Source organism: Trachinotus anak, unplaced genomic scaffold (genome assembly GCF_046630095.1).
Source record: "Trachinotus anak isolate AG129_WGS33_773 ecotype Australia unplaced genomic scaffold, CSIRO_AGI_Tana_v1 ptg000011l, whole genome shotgun sequence".
NCBI classification, from domain to species: Eukaryota; Metazoa; Chordata; class Actinopteri; order Carangiformes; family Carangidae; genus Trachinotus; species Trachinotus anak.
The window spans coordinates 25847501-25853863 of NW_027273862.1; the positions used below are offsets into that span (position 1 = coordinate 25847501).

General features: G+C 38.4%; 1 long non-coding RNA gene across 1 annotated transcript in view; it reads right to left on the bottom strand.

Annotated features, from left to right (window-relative positions):
- The window catches only part of LOC139628032 (uncharacterized), a 48715-nt gene that overhangs the window by 560 nt on the left and 41792 nt on the right, over positions 1 to 6363 (bottom strand). The window contains exon 3 of the long non-coding RNA XR_011692660.1: positions 1 to 6360. This exon is cut by the window's left edge and continues 560 nt beyond it. This is a non-coding gene — a long non-coding RNA (uncharacterized lncRNA). The remainder of the gene's footprint in view (positions 6361 to 6363) is intronic.

The window sequence follows — 6363 nt, forward strand, 5'->3', positions numbered from 1 at the left end:
CTGGTATGACTGTTTCAAATGATAACACTAGAAATCATAAGGTTGCTGTTAAACAAAAAATTCCTCCTGTGAATGCCCTCAAATAATGTAAATGCAAGTATATTTATACTACTATATTGATATTATTATTAGTATTAATAATAATAATAATAATAATAATAATAATAATAATAATAGGTTTAGGGTGTAATCAGTTGATGTAATGAGAATGTGCTTTATCTTGGATTGATGCTGTTTGGCCCAGCTGCTGCAGATAAAATAACTTATTCACAGAAAAACAAGCACTGAATGTTCCGATGAAATCTGAAACAGCATAACAGACATAAATATAGAAATACTGAAGTTATTTAACTGCACAATTGTCATTATTGCCCTCATCCACAGGGTGGTGCCCTTTTATAAAGTTTGGGCAGCCAAAGTGACGCTTATTACTTGTCTCAGCAAATGGACCCTCCATATTTTATGTCTGCATCCAAAGGCACTTTGAAGACCCTGTCAGTCACTTTCTGACTGACTATGTGAATCGCAGTTTTATCCACATTTATAATTGAAGAGTTTGACTCATAGATGAAACACTGTAGTCTGATCATAGCTGAAAATACAGGCCTGTTTTTTGAAAACTATTGGTGTAAATAAACCCTTCACAGATACAGAACATACTAAAAGCAACAAGTTTTGTCATTTACTTTTCTTTACATTTGGAATTTAGGTTGCTGGTTTACTCTTTTGTTCATGAGCAGACTATGGATGGTACCATTAACTTAATAAGGACATACTGTAAATTAAATTAAGATGTGGTTCTTCTGACTTCTTCTAGATTTTACTGTACTGATAAATAGTAAAGATGAAGTTAATTTTTTTTGCGAAGTTGTGTCTCCAGGGGTTCTACACTTATACCTTTGTAACCTACACCTAACAAATTATTCTGACCAAATAATATCATGTCAGTCATCAGTCACTGTGTTCCCTGAACAAAGGTGTCAGCTAATGAAAGATTTATTTTTGTGGTCTTTCTGGCAACACTGTGACACCTCTCATCAAATGTGAATGTGACAGCACAACTGGGGACACATTTATCCATCTAAGTGGACAAACTGTCAGAGCCAGAAAATCCTTATAGAGACAGCAAGATGTGGAAGTTTAATTAAAACAGTGAAACCATATTGATCTTATCCATACAGTCCGCACATAATTTTACACTTCAGTTACACAACGTTCTCTGTAATGATCATCGCTTTGTGTGTGACTATTTCGAGATCCAGTTTATTAAACGCTGAATAACACTCGTCTCATTACTGCATGCATAGCTGGCTGCCAATCAACCATCGTCTTTTTATCCAGTTGCATCGTTGCCATTCTTCACACATTCTTAGTCACCATCTGTCAAGAACTGAATAATTGAGCACCATATCTACCACTGTTTAACATTTGCTTTACCCGAATACTGACAAAGTCCTGTGAGGGCTGTCCTTGTGCTTTGTATCTGTTCTCACACTGATAATCAACCAAAACAGAAGAAACTGCACTGGTGTTGTAAGCAAGGCAAATCTGTGTTTTTTCTACTTTGAGGCTGGTGTGTAAAATCCCTGTGCCAAAGATTTTACATAAATAACTTCACCTCTTTCTTCCTGGCTCATACGAGTCACCGTCTTTGTAGCTCGGCAGTGAAGCGCTGGTACATGTGAGCGATTGTCTTCGCAAGGCATTTTGTTCACAAGCATTTGTCCTGGATTTGCCCTAATTAGCCATCCAGCTTGCCTGTGTTGTGAAAACGTGACTTCATGATTCATGACAACCTGTGTTGTGGTATTCAGCTGTAAGATTTAACCTGCAATCACTGTGTTCTCTACCATACCTTCACTATGTCAACATTTCTCCAATGAAAACAAGTCATCCCCAGATCTAAAAACATGTCTGTTGTTGAGTGTGATGAGAGAGTGTGATGATTGTAGCACGGGCTGCATGAGAAGGCCACAGAGATAGTTTACTTTTTCATGCAATTTTTCACGCTTCTGTATGTCCTTTCTGCGCCTGGGGCTGTGTATGGTATGGTGATGTTAGTCACACGTCTTTAAGCGCTCCAAGAATTGCTCATAACCAATTAAAGGCCTCTGTAAAGCATGCCAGAATAAAGTATTCTCAGTCAACTATTTTATGATTGATAAAAATTTTGGTATGATTTAAAGTACAGGCCTATTTTTATAACATGGAACTCTGCATTAATTTGTCAACTTAGGGGAAGTGCAACAAGCTGTAAACACAACACTAATTGGACATTTTCTATATTATAAAGCTGATATGACTAATGTGTTGGTAAGGACTTGCTTATTTACACAACAGCAAACATGGAGCATCATTAGCATTCATCTGGAGCCATACTTCTGGCCTCCTAGCGAATTAACGCCACTATTGGTCCGGGTTTTGGTCTCCACCAACTCCTGAGGGAAATATGTGGTTGTTTAGCTGTTAAATGCTCCACTATGCTCAACAGCTCAACACTAACACCATCTTTCTGTTGGGTTTGTCAGAGCTTTTCCCCTGAAAACAGCAACCTGCTGCTGAAAACACAATGAGAGCCATGAGACTGAACCAAAACAGTGATGTTGCAGATTGTAAAACCAAAACAACAAGCCAGAAAAAGAGTTAGACTCAAGCTGAGTGAAACTGAAGAGTGGACTATTAACTTTCTGTGTGTTTATCATTACGAGTGACCCTTTACATTGCACAGTAATTTGATCTATTCTATTCTATTCTATTCATTAAATGGTCTATAAATTCAAACCTGCAACCTCACCTATTTATTTATATTTTAGTTCAGTATTTGGCAGATAAGGTTGCGTTAAATTAGGTTCAGCCTCAGTAAGGTTTTGCTTACTTTTATGTAATAAAACAACCAAACATCAGCAGCTTGACAACGTATAAAGAGTTCACGTTGAGTGCCTTAAAAAAATAATATATTAAATATCTTAAATAACATTTCTCATGCACAGTGAAGAGAACCAAGCACAGGAGAGAGACTGTCGTTCTGGATCCAGTAAAAACTTTTGCAGCAGCATTTTTTAAACAATTAGGTGCAGCTGGGAGAAAAAGACCAATTAGATAACCAAGCTAAGCCAGGGTAACAGGAAACAAAGATATTCAACATTCACTGTAGGTTAAAGGTTTTAAGTGGAGGAACTAAGCACTAACTGAACACTCTCACTACTGAGTTAATTTGTTCATCAAAATGACAACTTATTCAAAGATTACCAGAGATTTTTCCCACAAATGGCCTAATGAGGTTTTTAGTGGTAGTGATGGCGTCAGGGAGGTCAAATATGATAAACTCAGACTTGCTCTCATCAAACATCAAGCGTCAAGCGTCAAGCATCTCCAATGCAGCCCTCTGAGTGTATTTTGTTTATTTTTTATTTTTTTATGCATGAATCTTGGGCATTCCTTTGTATTTTATTTCTCTGTATTCACACAAACAAATTGTTCTGATTTAGAACTGTGATCATAGAAGCTACTCCTCTTTTCTACGGCCCGCCATTTAACATCTTGTTTTCTAAAGCCCTACGTTTAACTCATTAGCTGCCTCCTCCTCATAATCTTTATTAAACATGACATAAATGAGTCAAAATGACTCTTTGGGCCCTTCAGGCTTCCACACGTTAGCACTGAGTGCAAGCAGCAGAATCCTCTTTACAGCTGACCACTCGTGCTCTCTGAATAACTTGGTTCTTTGGGCTACAGCAGTTGCCCCGCAGAGGCAGACTTAGGGGGAAGCTGCTGTGTGTATTTTGGGAAAACCCCACCACGTGTTAGCAGCTGCCTGAGAGACACTTAATACCAGAGATAGCAGTTCTGAAAACACATACACAACACATTGGTGTTAAGTCCTCACTGATCAGGTTTAATGGAAAAAATTTACCCGAAGTGCCAGTGTCCCTTGACATCTTTTTTTAACCATTATGCTGCACAGTGGAGTTTCATCACTTCTGTGGATGTCAGGATAGATGTAGACTAGATTATGTCACATTGACCTATTCAGAGTGATTGCTATAAAATTAGAAATGTCAGTAATTGTAAGAGCAGGCGACAGTGCAAGACTGGAAAAACCCTCTTGCTCTACGTTGATATCCTGCTTTCCATAGTTCTATAGTAGTTTTTTTCCAACAGCCAGCTCAAATGAATTGAAGTGATGCTACTGACAGCTTGCCTGGGCTTTACCTTGACAACTGTTATGAAACAAGATCTAGCTATTATAAGAGAGAAAAAATGACTCTGTGATATTGATATAACACCAAATAAAGGCTCCTAACTCCAACATTTTCTTCTACTTCACTGTTCATGCTTTGAAAATCTGCCATTCCCCTTAAATGAAATGTCAAGACAGAACTAGAAGGAAAAAAAGTAAATAAGTCAGAGAGTGTATCTTTAAGCTGCTAAGTTGTTTGGCTCAGGAGAAGGCAGCTGACTTGTGATTGGCTGAGAGGTGAAAGAAGCCTTCCAGGTTGTAGCTTCACAATGACTCATGCCAGAGATTTAACCACACAACCAATCATGAATTTGTAATGTGTTCATGTCCACATAGAGCAGAGCGCCGCCACCAGATTATCAGGAAAAATCATGCAGATTGCTTATGTGAATGTACTTTTTAAATGTAGGTATTTACATGTTTTTTTTCTTATAATAAAGAGCAGATTTTGTGCAGGCATTGTTTGTTGCAATTCAACACTTCTTGCACACTGCTGAGAGGAGTTTGCACGAAAACAGGGACTTAATATTTTTTCGCCATGAGTCTCTTATTTTCAAATATTATGTAATTTTGTCACTGCAGGTGATGTTAAGTCAACTATTTAACATGCTCAGGCACAAACCCTGAAGCACATAAAGCTCAGGCACAGATGTTTACAAGCAGGCACAGCAATTTTGTGTTTCTACACTGTATTTTTTCAGTTTGTTAATTAAGTATGTGGGGTTAAAAAGCAGACCCTGATCCCCCAGGGACACATCTGAGCTGTGCAGTGTTTTCAGCAGAGTGGACAAAGTCTGAACTACAGGTCACCCCTGAATCCAGTTTTATCATGCACATTACAAAAGCAAGACCTGTTTAATCTATGGGAAAAATCCCAATCATCTCACACATTCAAGAGATACTGTTTAAAATGACTATTCCCTAAACTTATCCTCTGAACAGCAATTGTCCAATCACAGCTTGGCAACTGTAAGCACAGCAGACCTCTAATGCCTTGGATTTCTCCACATGTTTAAGCTGTGTGGATGGGCCTGCAGTACTCCGTATATAAAGAGTTTGGAAGTGGGTGTCTTTTTTTTTTTTGCCTTTCCAAAACTAAAAGCACAAGAGCAAAAGTGCACTAAAGCAACCCTAGCCAAACTCATTACCCGGGATAGGGCTGGATCAGTCAGTCCACATCCTAAAGCTAAACAGGGATATGTTAGAACGAAATAACATAACATTACATTTTGTCCTTATTATTAGTACTAGGACTAGATTCAGACCACAAACAAGAACAGTAACTAGGTCTTCATTCTTCTTCATGGACCCTCGGCCGGTGAGGATGCTGACTGTTTTGCCAGGAACAGTCAGCAGCTTTAGACAAAGTCTTTTAGCATGATATCATGTCTAAGTGCATATTTAAGACCCCATCTTAAGTTGGCTTAATTACATAGAAGCTGATAAAATCTGCCTCATACAGTCACTCCAAACAGCAACAATTAACAACTCCAGGCTAGAAATGAGAAGCCTATTTTGGTCTGTCTGTGTCTGAAATAAGGGACCTGTTCTTTCAAAAATGACAAGGAATCTCAAGAGATAATCTGCTTCTGTTATCACTGTAAATTGCCATGAATGTGAAGCATGACAGGCATAGCAACAGTAACTAAGGCATGTAGAGCTTAACTAGTGGTCATTCATCAAAACTTTGAGCCGTTAGGTCTAATATAGATTTCATAGGCCACCAACAGAAATGTGAAGATAGTGTTTTGGTTTTATTGATGAGGGCAAGCAGTCTGCCAAGAAAAGCCGCAGACAGACACTAATGCATGTGCCTCTTAGAAGGAACCAACACCAACTTTTTGGTATTAGAAGCTTTTAACAGGATCGGTATCTTGGTTGGTTGGCTTACCTCAATCGAATAACTAATGCTCCTTCTTTGCTATTCTAAAGAGAAATACATCTTAGTAGAAAGTTATTGCATATGTTCAGGCATTATGGGAAAAGAGTGCTTGTATTTTAATAAATGAAGCCCTTCCTCTAAAATCACCACCATGGTAAAGATGCATGTGAACTGTCTCCAGGACAAATCCAGTCACAAATCATAGGTGTTGAGTCGCATGGATTCTGAGGACCCTCATCTG